This window comes from Astatotilapia calliptera, chromosome 10 (genome assembly GCF_964374335.1).
Source record: "Astatotilapia calliptera chromosome 10, fAstCal68.1, whole genome shotgun sequence".
Lineage (NCBI taxonomy): Eukaryota > Metazoa > Chordata > Actinopteri > Cichliformes > Cichlidae > Astatotilapia > Astatotilapia calliptera.
The window spans coordinates 17758532-17782441 of NC_137431.1; the positions used below are offsets into that span (position 1 = coordinate 17758532).

A 23910-nucleotide genomic window follows, 5' to 3' on the forward strand; every position below is an offset into this window, starting at 1 on the left:
TTCCAAAGTCCGTAAATCAGGAAAGGTGTAATTTGGAGTTGAACATGTGCGGCAGAAGGGGTTTGTCTCTTCTCAACCATTTAAAAAAAATGTAAACTTGCCTGTTGTATCAGTGTTTCTGTGCTTATTTCATACCAAAAAAAGTCGTATAAACATACGAAACACTGGATTAAAGCTGTAACAAGCTAGAACCTTCATTCCAACAGTCATATTTGAATTGCCTCCTCTCCCTCGACCCAGCTTCCTACCGAGCAGAGGTCAGCTTCCTTTGTCGTAAATACAGCCTATCATGTTACTCGTGTCGTAAAGCTGGACTCGCATTCAGGCCTAACTTTCGCTCATTCATGCCTAGTTGTCATTCAACACCCGCAGTAACCTGAGTTCAGCTCCACTACTGCACAATGGGCCGCATTTTGAAGTTACCTGAAGTGTATGCTCTAGATGTATTGTGCATACAGTGCGTATTGGGTTCGACTTCATTTGGTGTATATACATGCAAGTAAATCATGTGGAGCCAGGGTTGGGAAGAGTGTTTGTAAGAATGCGGGTGAGTGGAAGTGGAGTGCTTAAAGGTAATTTGTCATGTCAGCGGTTGTTGAATGTGAAGCCGGTGTTCGAGCTATGTAATGGTTTATATGTAAACAAATTACACATAATCTCCTTTAGTCTGTTTATGTGTATTTTGTCTTGTGAGGACAGATCATTTTACCAGCGACTGCCTGTGACAGTCACAAGTGTTATTGATGAAGTGCTGAAAATAATCACAAACTGAATTAAAGATCAATCAAATCATCGAGATAGAGTCTCAGGCTCTGTTCTCTGTCTTTGTCTCCTCCCTCAAACGCTGGTGTAGAGTAACTGAGGGTAGTTTATAATGCTGCCTGGCTCTCTAGGGTTACCCCCCTCCTGCTCCATGCTATATCCCAGGAGATTGTGTTTCACTCTTGCGCCTCAATATTTTATGCCCCTTGTAGCGTCAGTGCTACAACATTTACAGGCCTATTGATCATGTGCTGGTATGAAGGTGCTGTTTAGAGGACCACTTTCCCAAAACCAGACAGAATGCATCAAAACGTTGGCCCTAGATGTTTATACTACATGTCCACTTGCTGTACGGTCTGTCTGTGCTGTTCAGACTTTACCGACATCACAGCACGCCTAGCTCTAACTTTGGTAAGCCAAGTACCAGGGTTATCCCCCCTCTTTCTGAACTCTGCCATGCTGAAAATAATTTTCTGGAATTGAATTCCTTCGGAGATTTTTTTCCCCTCCTACACTCTAATGTCAAGACAACCGATTCATTTCTTCCAGGCAGTGCATTCCCTGAGCTGACAGAAGGAGGTACACTTTAGATGTTGTATTGACGGAACAGAAACAGACCGTACCCTAAACCTGGTCTTTATATTTCAGAATCAAATCAAAGTTTCCTTACAATTCTGTTTTGTGTCTAATGCCATCATATGTGAGCAGCATGTTGATCAAGGCTCTTTCGTTTTACTTTCAAAGCTTATGCGCAACCTTCCAGCTCCTCTGAATCAGTGACTGGAGAGCCTGAGAATATCACATACAGCGACGAGCTGTTGTATATTATGCTTTACCTTATCAAGGGAGCAATCAAATCATTTCGCAATGGGGATATAGACGCAAGCAAACAACAAGCTTGGTTTATATTATCTGCTGTCGCCACTGTTTACTCGGATAACAGGACCAAGATGGAACGGGGGATAGAAAAACAGCTGCATTAATTAAGATAGATGGATTAATTCAAACAATGGGAAGGCAGTATATTAAATCCTTGTGCTAATAATATTATAACAATATTATTCCTATTAATGTCACAGCAAGGCCATTAAAACTTTGTCAGTTATTATCTATCTCAAAGTTGATGGATTTTGACACACAAACTGCAAACTGCATATAAGTCCCAATGCAAAGAGACCACTTGATATGACTGCATGAAGAATCCAGATGTGTCCTCCTGCGAGTGTACTCCCATAATGAACCAACGATATGTCCATTCCACCTCAGCTTCTGTCTGCAAAGATTTTATTCTTTATTATTTTACAGAGCACTGGTCATGGCTGGGCGAGATTGGTTTTCACATGTAATCCCTAACGCCTAATATAGTCTCGCTGTCACTGTTGGGTGCTCAATTATGTACACATATTTATACTTTCACGCACGTTTGAGCACAGTGTCTCTGTAGCTGCGGGTAGCATGAAGTAATTCCATTTTTTCCATCATGTTCTGACTGACATGCATCTTTTTGTTCTCGTTTATAATGAGGCTCGCCGAGTGAATGGAGATGGCAGATCTGTACGAGCAAAGAGAAAGCTATACAAAGAGAGCATGCTCAACGTAGCTAAGCATTGGCTTCCTTGAGGCCATTTCAAGGCTCTACGCTGTGTCTACCAATTCTGTTTCCTACGCGTCTATGTTCGGTTGGTATGAGAAAATTTGGAGAATCTGGGATGTTGATAAAGAGTTTAAGATGTGTAAACCAGTGCTGTGTGCAACACAGAGACTTGGACATTGGAAATCGTATTGTGTGTGTGACAGAAAGGATGAGAGAAGGAGGGTTGTGCATATTCTCCTGGGGCTATACAGTAAGAGGGTTTAATTGATTCTGTGCAGGAGAGGTGTGAAATGCATGTCAGCAAACTGCAATTGTTGAGTCAGTCTAGTGAGTAAGTGACTGCTGGGGTTATCGTCTTCAATCACAAGGTTTCAGAAAAAGCATGGGGGATGAAAACGTGCAAAATCCAGTTTGGCAAAAGACTTCTTCCTTTCTGTTTGCAAAGCATGCACTCAGGTTCACCTCACCTGGGTCGTCATCAGATTTTTAATAGTTCTTTCATGGGTTCTTGATTAACCAATTTTTTTTTCTCAGCATGCGCAGACAGCTTTTTATTCTTTCTTATTAATACTTTGTCAGATATGTAGACTCTCAAATGTACAGATTTATACTCAAATGTAACACATTAAATTCTTGATAATTTTTTGAGGAAATATCATCATCAGCATATCTTTATGTTCACATAGAATATTTGAGGGTGTGTGTCTGTTCTCTTTCTGTGGTGCCTCCATGTGGATGTGCTTCTTGTGTGATTTCAGCACAGACATCCAGTTCTTGAGCATATCGTCCTGAGCAGAGCTTCCGGTTTTTGGTCCTAACAATAGTGGCGAGTTCCTGAGTTATCGCATCATTTCCTGTCTCAGTTCTAAGACAGTCTCACACCACAGTGTCCGGTCCAAGAAACTGGAAATCCATCACTACCCCAAACAAGGAATCAAGGCCAGGGCAAAAGCTGAAAGGTCTTTGAAAGATAGTCCAACTTTTTGATTTGTGATTTAATTCACCAAAAATCTCTTTTTCAGTTCACTCAATAACCTGCAGGAAAACATGAACTCATTACAGTCAGCATATCTAGCACATCTAAACATCACTTGTTCAACATACCCTGAACTCTCTCTAATCTTCAGACATTTTTGAATTCATCACTCTATAGGACATGTTTGCCACTGATTTTCAGTCCATTTCTGCCTGTTTCCCTTGCTTAAGTATGGCTTCTTGACAGCAAACCTTCCACTGAGACCTTTTCTGATGAGGCTTCAGTGAACAGCAGATGGATCGACTGAACCTCCAGATGAATCTCAGGTCCTGTGTCAGATATTTTTCCTGATAATGTTTATCAGCTGTAGATAATTTATTTCAGATCTGTTATTTCTTGTCCTCCACTTGTCCAATTTGTTATGCTTCATTGTTTTAAGGATACACTGGACACCATGCAAAGAAATGTCAATCTTGTTGATGCAAAAGCTACAATTTTATGCCTGTCAAACTATTATCTTCGCCATTTTTCTGTAGATTCAGTTATCATCTTGCTTGCACATTGGTGACAAGTTAATCTAGTGCTTTAATTCATGCAACACCCACTCACATTCATGTCAGGGATATGGAGGAAACTGGAATGGCTCATTGTTGTGCAGAACTTTGTTTTTGTCATACATTTCACGTAGCCTGGGAAACTTATGTAATGGAAAAATCCGTGCAGTGCCATGCAGCAATGATGCATTGATTGAGTGCAACTTTTTGGGCTCATTTTAGCTCCTATCATATATAATCAAAAAGTTTGGCATAGCAGAAATGTAGAATGATTTTACTCTAATTACAACAGTTGGCTTCACCGTGGATGGGTTCATCAGACTCGAAGGTCGGATACCAAAATAGCTCTGTATATGACACAAATCTAAATATGTATGAATTTTATTGAATGTGTCTATTTCTGTCAGCATAGACAAAAACAGCCAAAAACAGTATTTATATATAACTGCTGCGATGATTGCAGACAGATATCTGCATCAGCCGAGTGCCAAAGAGCAAATCAGAGCATCGGGTTTTGAAGTGAGAATGCCACGAGGCAACACTTTTTGTGTCCAAGGATACCGAAACAGTGACTCACAGGGTGCTCATGGTTTCTATTTCAGATTGGCATTTTGCTTTCGGCTGTGGTAAATTCTGCTCATGTTCCAGTAAAAGAGATGTCAGTTTCCATTCTTCAGATTTTTATTCAGAATTTTGTCAGAAAACATTTCGAAATTGCTGAAATCTCATCTTATCTGGGAGAAAACTTTCTTACACCATCCATGCGATTTGTTAAGTGTAGGAGAAAAGTGAAGTCTTTAGCAAACCATTATGACTAATTTTTGTGGCCCATTCAGAGACACAGAGACACTGTTAATGATGAATACCTTTAAGTGAAGTAATCAGCTGAGTTTGGGTGTGTGTGTGACCCCACTCAGCCTTCTTTGTTTTCTGAACCTGACGCTGCTCAGTTTGCCATTTTTCTAAAACACAATGATGGGGCTATTTCTTTAATGGAAGCTGTTGTAATCCTAATTATGAATCCTAATTGTGCACCTGCAGATTTTGGTTTTCCAGATGTCTGCTTTAGAACTCTGTGTTTATTCTTATTGTACACGCCACAGCATAACTCCATTTGCATGCTTTGTTCAGAGACGTTCACAAAGATGTTTGAAGGCCTGCGTGCATGTACTCAGGGCTGTACATCTCTGTGCCAGTGTGTGCCACAGCGAGTGCTGGAGATTAGCGAAAGCTTCAAAGCAGCAAATCAGTGAAGCGGTGTTCGAGCAGGGGCTGAGTCTACTGCCCCCTAGCCTTCTGTCATCGGCCACACCTAGTAGAGAACAAAGGGAGCAGAGGCTGGCACTGACTGAAGTGTGCAGAAAATGAGGAGGAGGGGAGTGGGATGCAGAAGATGGAAGAGGCAAAAACAAAGATTTAAACTACCGGGGGTTGAAAAGACCTGGCAAGGTTACGACCGAGGAAGGCTTTAATAGATTTTTCCTGCTTTTAAGGGTTTCTGGCAGTCCCTTTGTGGGTTAGGGCCAGATGATGTCACATGCAAATATTCATATCAGTGTTGGCATCAGCGCACAGTTGTGTGCATCATAAAAGCTAAATCTTAGACTTTTCACAGCCTCGTTAATGTGACATTGATTGAAAGATAATATCAGTGCCATCCTGAGAATAAAATAATTATCATGGGAATAATCTAATGGTTAGAAGCTTTAAATATTTTAGTATTCTTCTCAGAAGTAACTGTAATTCTGAAGCTGTTTTCCTGTTTTTCTAACTAGTGTTTTGTAGGGGGGACAACTGAACATCCCCATCTGTTCATCACTAACATTGTTTACAGTATGTGTGCACGGTGGTTGTGTGCTGTGTCTTTGGGAACAGCAGGAGTTGGAGTCAATTTTAGCTTGTGGTCTGTTTAAGACAAAAAAATGAGATGACAATCCCATTTTCGCTTTCAGAGCTTGTTGCAGTACAGAAACATAAAGTTTTATTAAAATGAAACTACACAGGAGTTCAAAAAATCATAAAAAGTGCTGTGTTTGTGGGAGGACAGTGATGATGATTAGTATCTTATCTGTCAGGTTTCCTTACAGCTTGGCTGACTTTTTCCCGCAGTGCGGTGCAGCCGCTGCTGGATGAATGTACAGCAGAGGAAACACAGTGCACCCTGAAAATAAAATAATACTCAACCAGAAATATTTTTGGGTTCGCTTCCTCAGACAAAACCAAAATGAGAGTGGAAAAAAAAAAAAACACCCAAAAATGAATGCGACACACCCTGTCACTGTAACCAAAACTGAAAACAGAATAAAAAAAAATGCACAAAATGTTAAAACCTGAAACACTTCTATAAAGATGACTTGGACAGAAATGTAAAGATTTAAAAATACAGATGGATTGCATTCACTTTAAATAAAATTGATTTAAGGATGGAGTGAAGGAAAAGAAATCAGTTTGTAGTTTAACAGGCAATTACCCTGGCTTTCTGGGTTTTACTCGCAGCAAAGAATATTGCACACACTGCCTTTAGAGCTCAAGGCAGTGGAGACAAGCTGTCAATAAAAGAGAGTCAGAAGACAGAGAGACCATGAAAGTAAGACTGGGGTGACCAGGATCGAAAAATGGACTCGAGTAGGAGAGTGGGATATAATACAGGGGAAACTGAGGTATAAAAGGAAGCAGCTTAAAAGGTGAATACCCTGTCAGTGAAGAGATGGGCCAGAAAGGGGGAACCTGGGAGAAGTTTTGGTTGGCCCTCCACACAAGGCGCCATTGTGTGTCTATAGTGGCTTGCTAACTGAGTTTGACGGGTCTGTTTTGACTGGCCCCTTTGGGAGCAATGTGTTTGAGATGGAAATTTACAGTGGCATGTTGTTTCTACATGTTCAAGCAGCTGCCGTCGTTTCCGTCACTGAAATTAGCCTCCTTTCATGCTTCATTGATACCTGTAAGGGATGGCCTTTTGTCACATGGGGACATAAAGCTGCATGCTGGACTTTTGCTGCTGAGTAGAACGTCCCATGGACATGTAGCTGCTACATAACGTGCTAAAAAGATACATTTGCGCATGCTAGCACTTAGTGATTCCTCATACATGGATGTGTTGGTTAAGGTGTTGCAGCTAATACAGGGAGCGGGCGTGCTGTGTAATAAAGGATAAAAACCAATAAGCCTTTTAAGATAACACAGATCCCCCTTTCCCCCAAAGCTAGCTTGTTGTAAGCTTCGCCCCTCCATCCCTGTCTCTTTTTTTTTTTTTACCTTTTTGCTGTTATATCTTATTCTGCTCTCGCCACTGTCTCTCTTCTGCAGTTGTATCAGTTGTCCCTATGTGGTTCTCCTTTGTAAGTGCTGAGCTGAGCTAAATGTGACCCTGGCGAGGGTAAGCTTTGCTGGCTAAGGCACGATACTGCTATCTGAGCCGTGTGTGTAGGGAGGGAGTTTAGGAGTGAGAAAAAATATCATCATGTTGATATCTTTTGGAGGTCAAGTAAATACACTTAAGGGTGAGCTAACAGAGAGGAAGCATGAGCAGAAGCTGTTTTTGGCAGGAGTATGGTATAGTGGGGGTTGGGAAAGTAGGGAGCAGTGGGATGCAAATCTGTCACAGCAGATGCACATTTCCTGTTTAAACCTGTTTTCTTTACCTAAAAGTGGGAGTCTGAGGTGAGCAATGACTAGAGGTTGTTATTATTTAAGCTGTTAACTTGTTTACTGTATCTCTACATCTTCATCCTTCCTTCGTCTCACATATTGGCTCTTTTTTCTCATTACTGAAACCCAAATTTGCTCTAACTTTGCTTTGATCTGGGTAATAATCTGCGCCACCCGTAGTCCGCCACCCCCTCTCATCCCACTCCTAGGCAGCTTTAGTGTGACCAGCCATGTGATAGCTGGGACCCCGTCATTTCCCATTACTGTGTGGCTTAGTGCATCTTAGTCAGCGCCTCCTACGTTGAACCCCTTGACTCACTGTGTTGGAGGTCTGTTTACCCCGTGACTTGAAGCTAATCCCCCCTCTAACTCTTAGCTAAACCTCCTAACCTTCATCGCCTCCTTTGTGGGTGAACTTGATGCCGAAATGGACAACTGAAAGAGTTAAGTCTTCCCATTTAGTAAGCACATTTCAAATAAAAGTCTACACAATGATAACAGTTTATCCTACCACCATTTTCCTTAGGCAAACTTTTCTCCTGTTTCTTTTGACTTTCTGGTCTTTCCCCGCTGCTTTGTCTTTCTTCCCCCTGTCTCATATCTTCAAAACACCACATTAGTTCATCTCTCTCTCTCCCTCCCTTCTTATGCACTTTTCCTCACGCACACTTAGTGTAACAATTTCCACTCCTCTGAACGCATCCTGACACCGACACTTTCACTACACGTCATCACCTCATCTCTCAGCATCATACACATTAGTGTAATCGCTCTTCCATCCCTTTAACTCCTGACTGACTTCTGTTTACACCTCCTTTCTTCCTATCTCGGATGGCAATGATGAGTGTGTTATGATTTATACGGCACAGTGCAACTGATCATGTCCAACATTTCTGTTTGGTCTTCATCGCAGCCTGTCCCGAACTCCCTGGAGTGCTAAGCAAATTCCTGCGTAGAGGCCCTCCTACCTGACCCATGAGCCATGTAAACCATTTTCTATACAGTCACAAAGGAAAAGTTCACATGCTTTTCTGACATTTAGTGCTGTTTATTCATTGAGATTGGTGTGAGTCGCCTAGTTTCAAACAGCATACTGTCTGTGTGAAGAAAACAAAAAGTCTTGCTGTCGCTTTGTGGTAGGCCAAAAAAAGGCCAAAAAAGATCTGAGATACACAATGTCTTGCTTTAGAAATCATGACCCAGTCTGGTCGGCACAATGTTGGCTTTTTAGAGACAAAAGTTGCCACATGTCAACAAGAAGGAGGAGTGCTAAGTGATAAGCTAATGCTAACAAGCTTGGTTAGCATTAGCGGAGTGCTAAGTGATAAGCTAATGCTAACAAGCTTGGTTAGCAAGCTGCTTCCATAAACTGTAAGGATACAAGATACAGAGACAGTTAGGGCTGATTAACAGACTAGAAGTTCACAAATGAAGAGTGTTTTTAAACTGTATTGTTATGTTTTCTTCTTAAGGACTCAAATAAATAGCTACTTGTAACAGTGGTAGGGAAATCTATGTTTATGTATCTGAAAGAAAAAAATTTTGGCCGGTATATGGGATTTTTAGATGACAACATATCAGTAGTCATAGGACATATTAGTTAGTTTCCTCTGTATTTGATTTGCAGTCAATTGTCCTTACAATTGATTAGGACTTTTTTTTCCCGTCTTGTGTGTGGGTAAATTAGCTAAAACTTTCAGCCTGAGACATGAGGTAATGGACAAAGTTTTTTTTATGATGATGTCAGAGATGGCGTGAAAATGATTTAGCGCTGTGGATGAAAGCAGCTGAGATACAAATAATAGGAAATATTTAGTGATGAAGACAGACAAAGCCCCTCAACTTATCAGTCGCCGGAGACTTATTATTTCTTTGTTTGAAGCCAAAGTGTCTCTGTATAGAGACTAGTCAGCATTAAATGAATCTTTATTCCCGCTTATCTTTGCTTCCACACTTCTGTTCAAGCAATTAAGATTTTTAGTTTCCCAACACTCAGATAAAGTAACTGTCTAAGCATTCAGCATTCCTTTGAATACCTGTGGTGTGCTTTTCTAGCGTTTTATTGGAGACAATGGAGTAATCTGTGGCTCAGACTCCGTCTCCCCGGTTCTTGTCCACAATGTTTTTGTTTGAAGCTACTGCTTTGCTGTGTTGTGCTTCAGGTCTGTCTTTGTGTTGAGAAGTTATTTCCCAGAGAGCTGATTGATGAAGTGCGGATGGCAGCTGATTTAAGTCTTCTTTCTGCACGCCTGTAGAATTGCAGCAATAGCCCCATTTACTGTACTGTACTAACCCCCCCCCCCATTTTTCTTGCCTGATTTGCTCCCAGCATGAGCTGGCTGCATCTCTGACCCCAGGGCTGCATCATGCATAGCCAACCTGTTTTTCTTGGAAATTTGAGTTGGCTGAGCTGATCGTGGAGGATGAAATGATAATTGTGGGGAACATCATCCACATGCATGTTTGTGCACCTCTACACATTTGATAGATGTTCTACAGCACTGACAACCTGGTTTACCGAGTATGATTGGGTATTAAAAGCCCTCTGCTGCTTGCTTCAGTCTGCGAGGTTCCCTGCTGCTTGACAGAGCCATCAGTGTCATCAGTGGCTGTCTTTAGTAAGCGGCAATATCAGAGGGACAGAGAAACAAATGAGAGAGAAAGTTGCCGACACAAAGGAACAATTAACTTTAATCCCCTCTCACGAAACTCATGAGAACAGATGAAAAGCACGAGGACTGAATCAATGGGAAAACAACAGAAAGTGAGGAAGATTTAAGCAGCTGAAATACCTTTGGACAGAACAGTTTATCCCAAGAGTAACTTGGCTGCCTCATCGAAGCACGGCATTTCTGCCGGATCAGGCTTTGGTTCTGCACGAACTGTGGTTTAACAGGTGCTTTAGGAATCAGGACTGTGTTTCTCACCACTTCCTCATATTCACCTCACATGTGCAGAGTCAGGAAATTAATTTAACAAGTATAAGCTAGTTTTTCACCCCCCCAGGCTGTGTATGAATTTGTAATCGCGGTGTCTAATACTCTCTACTCAGACACATGGAGGCTTCTTGTGTCTCTGCAGGTCAATTACGCACAACTGTGTGTGTGTGGGTGTGTGTGTAGAGCAGACAGAGTTTGTCTCCTGAACCTTCAGCAGAAAAAAGCTAATCAATAGAATTCATTAAGATGTAATAGCTTGGTGATCATTCAGCAGTTTGTGTGTTCGTGTGGGTGCGTAGTGGGTCTAACTTTCTAAATGACCAACAAGCACCATCTGCAGTCGTTAGACTACCTTCTCAGTATTAAATTTGCAGACCGTGATTCGTTTCAGCTTTAGACTCAGATGCTGATGAGCATTAACAAAGATAGAAGAACGTCTCTGTTTCCCTCAATAGTAACCTGCAAGTGACCCATCTCTTATGCTGGCTGTGGTTCAAGCTAGGTCATTGACAAGCTAATCCAGTTATACTAGCTGTCTGTTACTACTAACTGCACAATCAACTTAGCTCCATTGTCAGTCTGAGGTCCAGTATTAACACCCGTTGATCTTTGCTGCCTGTTGTTTGACAAGCATGATGCAAATGTAAATGCAGTAACTGCACGAGGTCAGGGTGATATCTAGCTGCAGAAATGATCCGCACGAATGCACACACATTACACAATTTTACTATTAGCTTGTGAAGTTCTCGTCCTCTTTGCATATCAGTTCTAAAGTAACAGATGTCTGCATGACCTCAGAATACAAACATTTTCGGGCAAGCGACCACCGTAAGAATTCAACAATGTGGTGATTTCTGTTTGAAGCCTGAAGAGCAATGATGAATTGCAATAAAACTGAAGTAATACTTGTAGTTTTTGGGTCCAGGTGGCCAGAAAATGTCCAAATTGGACAAAAGGCATCAAGGTTTAATCTGTGCAGTAAAATGTGTGACTAATGTTGTCAACTACAGAACATCTGGTTGTATTTCAGTGTCCCCCCCCCCAAAAGTCCTATTGTTGGTTGTTTCCAAGATTGCCTTTATGAGACCTGAGAACATTGCTTATATTTTAGTAGTGTGCAACTACAAGTGTTATAAAAGGTTTATAAATCATAATTTTTACTATCATGCATGACATGCAGGACTTAACTTGATGTGAACATGGGAAAAAAATCAAAGGATTTGTATTAATTTCTGCATGTGGCTGCACAGGGATACTGGTGTACGTACAGTGTGTGTGAAAGAGAGACAGGAAGAGCATGAGTGAGCTTTTACAGTGGCTGTCATATACAGGAGTGTTAGTTGATGTCTGGCCTGGATTTCACCTTTGTTAAATGCTGTTTTGTATAATATTAAACAATGTTTATTGTCCCCAGTTCCGTGACATCACCCTGTGCACAGACGTGTTTCCTCTCTATTGTGATTTCTACATAAATTATGCAGACTTGGTATAAAATTGTGTATAAAATCACACAACAGCATTTGCACAAACCCTCTGATTTTCTCTCCCTCTCTATCTCTCTCTGCTGTCAACAACTATCAGAGTAACCCAATACCAGATGTAAGCTCAAAGCTCAGGGGGTGCTCCTGCTATCTTTTACTATTATCACCTCCCTGAGGTGGAGGTCAGTAACCGCCCGACCTCAGGAAGAACAAGGGAAACACGAAGCGACTTGGAGAAAGCACAGACATAGACGAGGGGTTCAGGGAAAGTGAACCCGCATGTGCACTCTTGAGCGATTTGTGTGGCTCTAATATAAAAGAAAGAAATGAAAAATAAAAGTGAGATTAACTGTACAGAATTACATCATCTGTGTTTTTGATTACACACTTATTTTGCCCAATATGACACAATTTGATTCCCTATAATCAAGTCTCCATTTTTCCCCCTTTTGTACAAAGATAACAGGTGTTTCTCTCCCCTGTTTTGACAGTGACACATTCAAGTCTCATTACGGCTGACCTGTTACACGAATGCACATGGTCTCTGGAGGTTAGAGAAAAAAGAGAGCCGCAGCTGGAAATCTGTCTCACCTTTGACCCTTGAGACGCTCGCTGATTTGATCACAGACAGACGCGCTTAGCGCACACTTGAGCACAGGCGCACAGTTTGGAATGACCCTCGTCCCTGAAACTAATATTGTCAAATGAGCATTGGCTCTATGAGTGACCATTCCTGGAGGGCAAACAGAGGTGGTTTAGTCTGTCCCCAATAAAACCCATCTCACTTGTAATGATAAACACACTCCGCCTTATTAGAGCGAACCTCCCACATAGCTGCGTGTTGGTTTACAGATTGAGAAATAAAATGACACTGAAACATAAATGTTTATGTGAAGAAAATCAGGCTTCGACTGGATTCGAAGACTGCTGCTCCACCGAAGGGAGGACTTGGGTTCAATCAGTTTTATTTTACACACCCGCAATTTAGTTTGAATTGGAAACATGTCAGTATAGAATCCTTTAACTCCAGTTTGGCTAGATTTAAGCAAGTCGTAGCGCACGGGCAGGAGATAGTGATAGATAAATAGCGTAGTAGTAAGCCTTTGTTTTAAAGCCTTCCATCTGGCAAAGCGGGACAATGAGGCGGCACTGTGGGCGTGTGACACTAGGAATCACTGGGACAGTGATGAATGATTTTTGGAGTTTACCTCTGTGGCTGTTTGAGGCCAGCCATTTTTATCTGCCTTGTTTTGACTCTTTTTGTGGTGGAGAGTGGGGAGTAGTGGAAAGACGTGCGTGGCGTTTCAGTGAGTCATGTTTGGGTTCTCTTTTCAAACAAAAGCTCACAACACAATTTTTTTTATAGGGTGGTCACAGTCAGTTGATACATCCAAAAATTCCCAAGTTGCTCTAAAATTTAAAAAAAAAAACTTTTTGAAATAAGTGTTTTGCAAGTTTGTGGCACTGTGGTCAAAAATTACAATGTTAACACGCCATGTTTTTTTTAATATCTCATCTCACAATCAGTCAGATGTATGCAAAGTTACATGCAGCGTTAAACAATCAAAAAACCCTTTTGTAATGATGTCTCTCACCAGACAAAGCTTTTCAGTGTGTAAAGAAAGCTTATGGGAAATTGTTTTATTCATCATGACACTATTGAATCAGGGCCCAGCCCGAATTAGGATGGATGAATGTTGACGGTAAGGCGCTCTTGTGATTAAAATCTAGTTGCCATAATCAAAACTGTGCTTTATTTTAGCTGCCATCTGGTCTTAATTAATTTACCTCCATTGTCCTTAGTGTTGCAGAAAGACTGTTGACACGTGACTGATGAGGCCACGATGAATCTGTCCAGTGGCCACAGGGATCACATCCAGGAAGCTGGACTAAATTGGCGGAGGGTTGCAGAGGCTTATAGACACTATTTTGGTTAAGTGGAGCGAAGCTGTGCAATCAACGAGGATAAACCTGAACCGTTGTGTCGCGTGTTTAGAGGTCATTGTGTGTATCTATTTGTGAATGAACTTGAACCGTATTATTGAGAGGGCAGGAGTTTTTCCTGCTGGCCCGAGATTAGAAAAGTTTGTCTAAACATCTGAGACTAATGAAAAGATGGTGGTAAAGACGTTTATTTTAAGTCTGTAAAACATCAGCTTTGTCAGGATAAGCTCACCAGGAGTACATAAACATGGAGATGGGTCTTCCAAGAGAGCATGGCTGACTTAGGACTACATTTTTTTTTCAGATTTTTTGTCTTCACTTTGTTGATGACAGTCTTATTTAGAAATGCTTTTAGATCTCCGGAGAAGATTTAAATCCTTTTCTACTCCCTCAGCAGCTGTCTTCATGATAGATCGATCAAGTCACACCTATTGATCTTCTCGTTTCTGTGCTTTCTTTTTGCTGTCACAGATGGACTAATCAATAGCCTTAATCAGAACTGCTCACTGTGCACTGCGCCTTTCCACAAAACGCAGGCACACAAAAATACTGTATATAGGAATACACATCTTCTAGTTTGCAAAAACCACACAATGAAATAATGACCAGCAGAACAGACAACTGATTTTACTGAGTCTCACAAAGCACCGAAATACTGTTTTCACTTGATAATACATTTTATTTTTTGCTGTGTATATACTTTAACATGATAGCAGATGTCCTAAAGGGGTAAAGAAAGTGGTAATATGACTAGTTCCAAATTTTATTACCGTGTCTCTGTCTATTTCTCCGTTTCCTTGCAGATGCGCTACGAACATAAAATACAAATTGGAAACAGTAATCAACAAGCAGATGCTAACCCTCAAATTCCAGGCACTGACTTCAGCACCCAAGAAAATAAAATCCTGTGGTGTGGCAATTCAGGAAAAAAAAAAAGAAAGAAAGAAATTCCAAGATCTTTCTCTTTGTCATGTTTTTATTGGATAAACCGCTGAAATGCCCAAAATTTATATATATACACACACGTCTGCTCCCATTCTGAGACAAAGGCTGGAGCAGAAACACAGATGCATCCTCTTAAACACATACTGCTGTTTTTGATCGCTGGAGGATTTAAAATTACCCAGATTGGTGTCCCTGAGGCAACTGTGAGCCGCTCACTCTCAATCATTCATCCTTTCATTCATTCAAAAGCCCAACAGTTCAGGCAGTCTCAGACAACAGTCCCGCATCTGAGCCCGTCCAGCGCCTATCCGTCTTTGTGCTCTACTTTTTAATTACTGTTTTCTTCTCATCTTTGAAGCAAACTTGCAACCGAAAGACAATAAGTGACAATCTTTGGTTGCTTTGTATCACAGACCTTACTGCTTAAATCAAAGATGGTGCCCTGAAAAACTTACTTTCATGCAGTAGTGTGATAACTTTGAGATAAAACAGAACAGTTACACTGTTGATCAGCAGCACAACAGCGCTCAGCCTCATTAAGTTCACAAATATCTGAATTTGATTGCGGAATAAGGATCATTTGCAAGGGTGCAATATTGATTTCCCTAATTATGCTTAAAAGCAGCTATAATATTGAAAACTCTTGATAATTACAGAACATACAGCTTCTACACAGGCTCAGGACCATTTAAATAGGAATGATTATGCTTATTTTAAACTTCATGTTTTTCTTCATGGGCTCCACTACAGTAGCGTTGCATGATTCACAGGTCACAATAATCCTTATTTTTCGTCTTTACTGCGGGTATTGGTGCATCCCCTCAGTTCACCATCTAAAAACAGAGAATCTTTTTAACAGCAGGTTGCTGCTTAAGCATATCTCCTCTACCTGACAACATCAGAAATCAAATGTTTAGAGCTATGTGAAGCCTAAACCTTTGGCGCACATGGGTTATTTGCATATATGGTAGCCTCTTTATTTAAAACACTGTCCACAGTTTTAAACATGACAAAAAAAGAAAAAGCATAATAAGCTCATTTGAATGACCACAAGTTAAAACAGATGTCACCAGAACTCATAGTTATGGTACCTTAATGCCAAAATGAATTTAATGACTAGTAACATCAATCAGTCAAACAACAATTAAGGATTATCTGTGGTATAAAAATGTGCTAAAAAATGCAACCAAGATGGCGACAGTGGCTTCATAATGGATTTTAGAAACCAGTGAGTAAAGTCATGGTAGCTACATCCATCTCTTATATTTTCTATGGTACTAACTACTGAATTTTTGGTGTGAGGCTGTGACATCCCTGAAAGTTAAAGTTACTTTTTATCTCTGGGTGGCACACACAACATTCCTTCTTTGATCTTAATATCTGACCTCGGTCTCCTCATTAGCTTTCTTGTTAGCAGCTAGCCACAATAAAATGTCTGGTATTTCGCAGATATGCAGGTCTTTTGCTAGCAGCTGCCGCACCAGTCAGAGTCGGTGCACTGAGGCCTGAGATGGGGTTTAAACGGCTATAAATATTTAACAATAAGTAAAAAATAGGTCTGATAAAGCCAGCTGTCAGTCAGAGCCCAGCGAATTCACTTTGAAAAAGGGAGGGGGAGAGGCAGGCACAGAGACACACGTACACAGCGCACGTAAAATTGCACAAGAGTAGCCAGATTGCAGGGCTTTGCACAAGATAGGATCGCTACCATCTAAATCTCCTGCGTTTCTTATCACTCCACAGAATCCAGTACAGTGATGTCATCCCACATTGTGCTCCTCTATCACTGTCCAGCCCTGTAAACAGCTTTTTATCTCCTGCTGACCTCTCTTTTAACCTCCATTCACAACCCTTTTTTCAGAAAAGAGATGGCGAAGTTGTTCTTGACTCATGTTCTGATAGTTTGATTCTGATGGCTGACGTTGTCATATGGTACTAAAAATCGAAATCTAAAGTAATATTCTGAGTGTGTTTAGGGGGAAAAAACAACCTCATATAAAAATAGTCAACGGAGCAGTCAGAAATAACTGCCGATTGTTTTGATAATTTATGTATCAGAGTAAGTAGTCTTTGTTTCTAGCTTAAGTGAAAGAGAAGTTGAAGAAAATCTGAAGTAATCATGTCCACAAAGTGGTGTGATCATATGCTCGATCGTAACTCATTTCATTTATTGTGGTCTTGATCTCTTTTGGTCAGCAGAACCCTACGGCTGCGCTGCCTTGTCCACGATTTTAAGCAATGTATAATTGCACTTCAGTGAAGCCAAATGGCCACTCCTATCACCATTCTGTTGTTTCAAAGTGCTGAAGTGAGCCGCCCATTCAGAGGAACAGATTTCTGCTACGACCCATCTGCCACTAAGCTTTAAATATGAGCAGGGAGTGACAGCACGTTGGTAAACCAACACTGGTAAAGCGTTCCTGGTGTCCTTTAACATGTGAAGCATCCCAAAGATAAACTTCCTAACAAACACCACATGTCCGCATGTTAAACTCCACAGGCTAAAGCTCTACCCACGCTACACTTTACTGCTAAGCTTTCAGCGTGGACCATCTTAGAAATGTGCCTCGCTGTGTGCGTGTATACAAGTATGTATGCACATTTGTGGGAGACAGAGGAAAAACAGAGTTTTTGGTGACCATCACCCCTTATTATGTTCATTAATAGTAATAGCATTCTTTCTTCCAAATATAGAAATCAATCTCTCGCTCTTGCTCGGTCTCTTTCACCTCCCTCCCCTTCCCTTTCTTTCAGAGGTTTGATGTTCCTAATCATTTCCAGCCGTGAACTCCACATGAAAGACAACAAGTACTTGGCGTAATAGGGTGCTGAAAGAACGAGTGAAAGAGAGGGAGAGCGAGAGAGAGGGCAGAAAAGAGTCGAGACTGTATAAAAGAAAAGGAAAGGTCAAGGGAGGAATAGATATTGAAGGAGAAGGGAGATGAGGCCTCAATCCTCCTCTTTCCCATTTCAAGGTCTCGTGTTATCGTTAGCCCAGCCTTTTGTTCTTCTGCCAGGATATTTCCCCTCCTTCATTTCCCTCTCCCACCTTCCCCTCCCTGCGCTCCTTCCCTTCCATATATCTTAATTGTACCCATAGTGCCTTAGCTCATTGGCAACAGCAAGTCAGAGATTGATTCTGAGACTCGAGAATGCCTAATATGAGGAATGCAGCTCACTAGAGAGCAAAGGAATGTACGAGTGGAAAAAGAGCAACACAAGTTAAATGAATGCTTTCTCTCCATCTGACACGGCGTAACCTTTAAATAACTTTTAAATCAAACAGCTTCGGCGTATGTGCAATTACCCAGCAGTGATGCATTCTGCTCACTAGCTAGCTCCAGATCCAGTATGCTCTTTTATGGTCACTGCTGTTCATGTAAAGAAAAATTCCATTTTATTAAGCACGGGTATAATTTTAGAGGGTTTTTTTTGTGGGGGCCATTATTTAAAGTGACTATAATATGCTTGCGCTCATTAAAGCTAATTTTGTAATCTGGCAGTGCAGTGACATCCTTAAAACAAGTTTAATGAAGGAAAGGAGCAAGACCATGGAAAGTCATGGTAAACAGTCAACCGTTTGTTTTTTTCAAATAAATAAAATCTCACTTTTGCCAAACTAGAAAATGAAGATTAGAAAAAAAATCCTAAGAACAACAGTTTTTCTTTTATGTAACTGAGGAAAAAACTGTCAGAGAATAAGTAAACATGACTAAGAATAAGTGGCAGTTAAATGCCACGGAGATGGTGGCCAAAGCTAATAAGTTGTAGCGGTAGTGGTGATATCATCGTAGAGCATCGATATTAGGCTTCTTCTTGGCCCGTCTGACTCAACCACTGATGATGGCTTTATAAACATTCAGGCCTGGCACTAGTCAGAAGGGAAAAAAAGTAGATTAGATCAGGACAGCTCTCTGTGTTTTACAGGTTTTACCATCAAAGCTTATAGATGCTCTCTCTCCCTCTCTGTTTCTCTCATGAGAAGCTGTAAAAGAACCTGAGTTGCGGCAGAACCGCAGCTGTGTCCGAGAAGCTGTGCGCAAGCTCCCTTTGACATTAGCTGATGTTTTACAGAGACAAACTGCAGAGAACAGCAGGATCTATCTGGACCTGCGCCCACATCTGGAGAAGATGAAAAAAGATGGGTTGGAAAAGAGTGCAAAAAAAAAAAAAGAGTATGGCAAAAGGTATAAAGTCATGAGTATAATGAAAGAAAGGACATAAAATAAGGTGAAAAGAGGAAAAGCATAATCGAGTACAGAAGTAAGAGCATATAAAACCTGAAATGGGGTCAGCTGATGTAATACTTGTATCTATTGAGGTGTGAAAGTAAAGTATGGGCAGTTCTAAAGAAAAAGGCTTTGACCCACTGGTATCATTAAATATTACCTGTTAGCTTACACCACACCCCAGACAGGAGACCGCTCCGTCTCTGCATCACAAACTAATACTGACAGATAAATCTCTTTCACTCATGACCTGCGCTGAATGGCAGAGCGTGAGGCGTGTATCTGACATCTAAGTGGACCCTTGGTGAGACATCCAGTCTTTTTCAGAGAGAATTAGAGTGACAGTAGGCGCATAACAGAAAAGCTAAGTGGAAAGGTAGAGAGACGAGGGACACAAAAAAGGGAACAGTTGTGAAGAAGAGTGAGGCAAATGAATGATGAGGTCTGGCTCTTTGCTAATGCTCCGGTGAGTGATCGCTCTTCTACTGTCCCAGCCAAGGATGAATGGCTCTCTGTGGACAAAAAAGCTCCCAGCCTCAGTCCTGGGTGAATCTGATACTCGGCACGCTCTTCGCGACTGTTTTTCACATCGCCCTCGGCAGGCTTTGACTTCAAACTTCAGCTGTGCCTTTTAACAGATATACAGTCAGTCAATGGACTGCACCATAGGCAAATCAAAACTGTGTTTTTATGTGTAACAGTGTTTGATGCATTTCAAATTCAGATGCTTAAGTGAAGCATTGTTTCTTTTGTTTCTTTTAAGTCATTTTGTGTTTCACTGCTAAGTGCTCTGTAAGACTTTTGGTACCAGAAAGGCCAGAAAGGAAGTTATAAATATGGAATTTCAGAGGAAAGCATTTAGGACTTCACATACAAGATCTAGAGGTTAGTCACAATAAAATGACATTTTAGCCATGTTGCCTGCTTTTTTCACTCAGTTGAATATTTCCATCCAAACGGCTTTATTGCACACGGAGCCCTGGTATGAGGTTCCTCGTACTAATGGCTGATTTATGTTATCTTAACCCGCTGCTATCAGTAAATTCCTGCCTTATTTTTTCAATCTTTTCTCTAAAAATTTCTGCCTTTTCATACGTCAGGTGTGATATCAGCGTTCCCAAAGAAAGTAACCACATTAGTGGTTTTGCAAGATTTAGCCCATTAACTGCAAATTGTGTATACTTAGCATTACTGCCAAAGTGAACCACAGTTCAGGCATTTACCACCTTCCAGGCAGCCATTAGTTTCTCTTTGCTCCACTAAAATGTAAAAGATCAACTTGCAAAACCACTATTATTGTCCTTTCATGTCATATCGAGCACCATATGTGCTTCTTAATTCTGTGTCTGGCTATAGAGCTTCACAAAAAAAGGAAATGAATCTTTTTGGACTTTTTGTTTACAAAACAGATTCTCTAATAACTTGACTTTAAATATGCACAAACCCACAGAGAGACTTAGATGTTAAAAGGTACAGACGGGTGTCTGTTTTTGTGTTACTATGTAGCTACATGTTTACCTCCAGGATGTACGATAAGGAGTAGTTAAGCAGAGATGAAGCAGGCTGTTCATGGAGCACAGAGCAGGCTCCCTCGTTGGAGCGATTCGTCCCTGGCAGCAACCCTTTTCTGGCCTACCAGACCCCTTGATTTATGAAGACATGTCGAGTGTGTGTGTTTACAAGATTACCTTATTGGCTTTAAACCTGTGCTACTTTTTTTGTAAGTCGAGATAAGAGCTGTAGGTTATGGCAACAAATTGGAGGGGGAATTTCTGATATCTTATGGCATCCATCCTGTCGGCCTGTGCAGTCTAAACTAAACACGGTGCCATACGGGTTGCACTGTCAGATGGATTGACAGAGGAAAAAATGACTGATGACAGAGATAACTCTGTAAGCTCATGTCTTTTCAGGATTGTTGATTTGATGCTACACATCTCATTTAAAGATATTGTCATGTGCTCCATTCTTAAAGTTTTAACTCTGCATTTTTTTTGGTCACACACTGGCTTTTGAACAACACAGCCACTGTACTGTATACGGTTTGTAGCAGCATGAAAGCACAAATCATTTTGTCTTTTTTTTATAGCTCCCGTGGTTTATGTGAAAGTGAGCTTTCGAGCCATTTTCTACCACAGTCTTGTGTTTTTGTCTTGCATATTTTTCCAGCATGAAGAATCCATACCATACTGTTTAGGTTTTTACATTTTAGTGCGTGGAGAATCAATGTGCTGCTCTTCTTTTTCTTCCCAGACTCCCTGTGCAGGTTTTTTTCCAGTCCAAGTCCATTAAAAAAAAAAGAGAGAGTATTTCATAACCCATGTGTGTCATATAAGCCCAGCAAATTTAATTACACCTCCTGTGTTGTCCTACTTATGGTAGAACATCCTCTGCCCTGTCTTTATGGAGACATACCTTTTGGGGTAAATATAGACATGTCCAAGTGGGCGGTCATGGATGTTTAATTATAATTAGTGAAAAAATTGGGCTCATCATATATACAAGCACGTGGACAATGGCCCAAATATTGTGACCACAGGTGGCTAATCCATCACAGACAGCTGGGAAGATATGATGAACATTCAGACATGAACCTAGATCCTGAAGATAGCATAGTCTCAAGGTTGTACTCAATAGGAAGTCCCAGCGATGATCTAAATCCCCCTTAGGTGTAAACACAGCCCCAAAAAAAGAGGCACAGTATAACCCCTCAAATCCACGACTGTCTCGCCATGGTAATGCAGCAACTGTAAATGAGCTCTACTAATATTACCATGTCTTAATTTCCTATATGAGAAACAGTATGAGTCAAGGTGGTAGTGTTCATCTGTAGCTAATAGGTAAGTGTAATGATGAAGACATGTGTTGCTGAGTTGGAAGGAAGACGAGCCGGATGTCTGCTACGGTGGTCCTGTCCTCTGTGGGGTTCTGGGCCAGAATGCAAGATTCAGATGTGTGACAAAGTCATTAAATAACAAGCACAGACATAAGGAACGTGTCTTTTACTTGCATATTTTATGATTTGAAATGACTTTTGAGAAGCTAGCAGGGAGGGAAAATCCTGTGGCAACACAAAAACATACATATCTGAAGAAATGCAGAAATGTTTATATGATGAAGTTTGTAATTGATGGCTGTGGATGGTGGTGGCTCAGGTGGGAGAGCAGGCTGTTCACCAGTCAGAAGTTTGGTGGATTGATCCTCCTGTCCACGTGTTGCTGTATCCTTGAGCAAGATACTGAACTCTTGAGTTTTGTGTGTGTGTGAGTGTTAGATAAAAGTCCTTAGGTGAAGATAAAAGCACCGTATGAATGTATGGGACCTGGTGAAATGGACTTGCAGTAGAAAGTGCTTTGAGTGCTGCAATTGAGTTGAAAGGTACTATATAAATACCAATCCATTTACCATGTATATTGACTGGTCATTGTAGCCATGTTTGATAACCTGTGTGTTTTCTGTTTGTAGTCTGGGTTCTGGATCTGTGTGGAGACAAAAGAATGACAGCAGCCACCATAATTAAGTTTTGAAATTATCAGCTATAATCTGACACTGGTTTAGCTTTTTCTTATAGCTTTTTGTCCTCATCAGTAGGCAGTGACTAGAACAGGAAGTGTTAGCCCAAAAATCTGCTGGCTGCACTGAGTGTGGTAAGACCAGGTGTTAGCCAGGGCTGTAACTTCTAAAATGTTTTCTTATAAAATTACTGCTTAATTCTTAAACAAAAAATATCCAATATTCTCCAGGTCTGAAAATAAAAGCTGTTTTTTTTCTATATAATACTGTGTCTTAGACAAGCTTCCTTTGTCAGAAAAAAATAAAAACCTAAATCCAAGATTTCAGATGTTGTAAGTTACTGTTGTTGATTTACCGTAAGAGAAGCGACTGTACTACTGAGAGGGAGCGATGTCGTGAGGCCTCCTGGATCTTGGCTCACCTTCAAGGCTTGGACATCTGAGCAACAATGTTACTTTTAACAAGGACCATAAATGCCACCAAACAAAGTTATGGAGTCGTGCAGAACTTAAGTCAGAAGCAGCACCCCAGAGAACACAGGCCGTTTCCTTTTTTGTGTTTTGCAAGGAAATCTTTGTGGTATTATAAATGTTTTAATAGAATTTGTCAGCACATACGGGTTAATGTATATTTATGTGGTGGGTGCTTTTCAGTTTGTGTGGTAAAACAAAAAGGATGTTAGGTAAATATGAGCAAATGGGTCTGAGGTTGGGCCATGCAGACCTGTTTAGAGGAAAGAAATAGAGAAATTTTCTGAGGTGTATTTAAGTGGTTCTCAAGTCGGGGTGTGTATCAGTCTGAATCATAGTTCAGTGTGATATGAAAGCCATCGTGTGCCACTTGACTTTTTCACATCCATTAGTGTCTTGTTTGAAGCCATAAGCTGGACTCCATAAACATCCACATACTCTTCTCTTCTCTTCTCTTCTCTTCTCTTCTCTTCTCTTCTCTTCTCTTCTCTTCTCTTCTCTTCTCTTCTCTTCTCTTCTCTTCTCTTCTCTTCCCTTCTATATGCATGGTTTCTTTTGCCAGCTTTTCAAACACACCATTGGGGAGATCTACTTTTTTACATACCACAATCTGCGGTATATAAAAAAGAATTGCTCTCACAGATGCTCGTTTTTATAGTAGTCTGGAAATCATAACAAGTAGTGCTATGGTGTGTGATATTTGGACAAGCGCAGATGTATGGGCCTATGAGGTGATTGTGTTATGGGACATTATTGTGATAACAGAAAGGCCCTTAGCTCGTATATAATAGTCATGACACATGTAGGATTTATTTCATGCAGATTGTGGGACCTGCTGGATGTGATGGTTTTTGA

General features: G+C 40.9%; 1 protein-coding gene across 1 annotated transcript in view; it reads left to right on the forward strand.

Annotated features, from left to right (window-relative positions):
- dchs1b (dachsous cadherin-related 1b) overlaps positions 1 to 23910 on the forward strand; it is an 84064-nt gene that overhangs the window by 37821 nt on the left and 22333 nt on the right. The gene's annotated exons all lie outside the window — the stretch shown is intronic.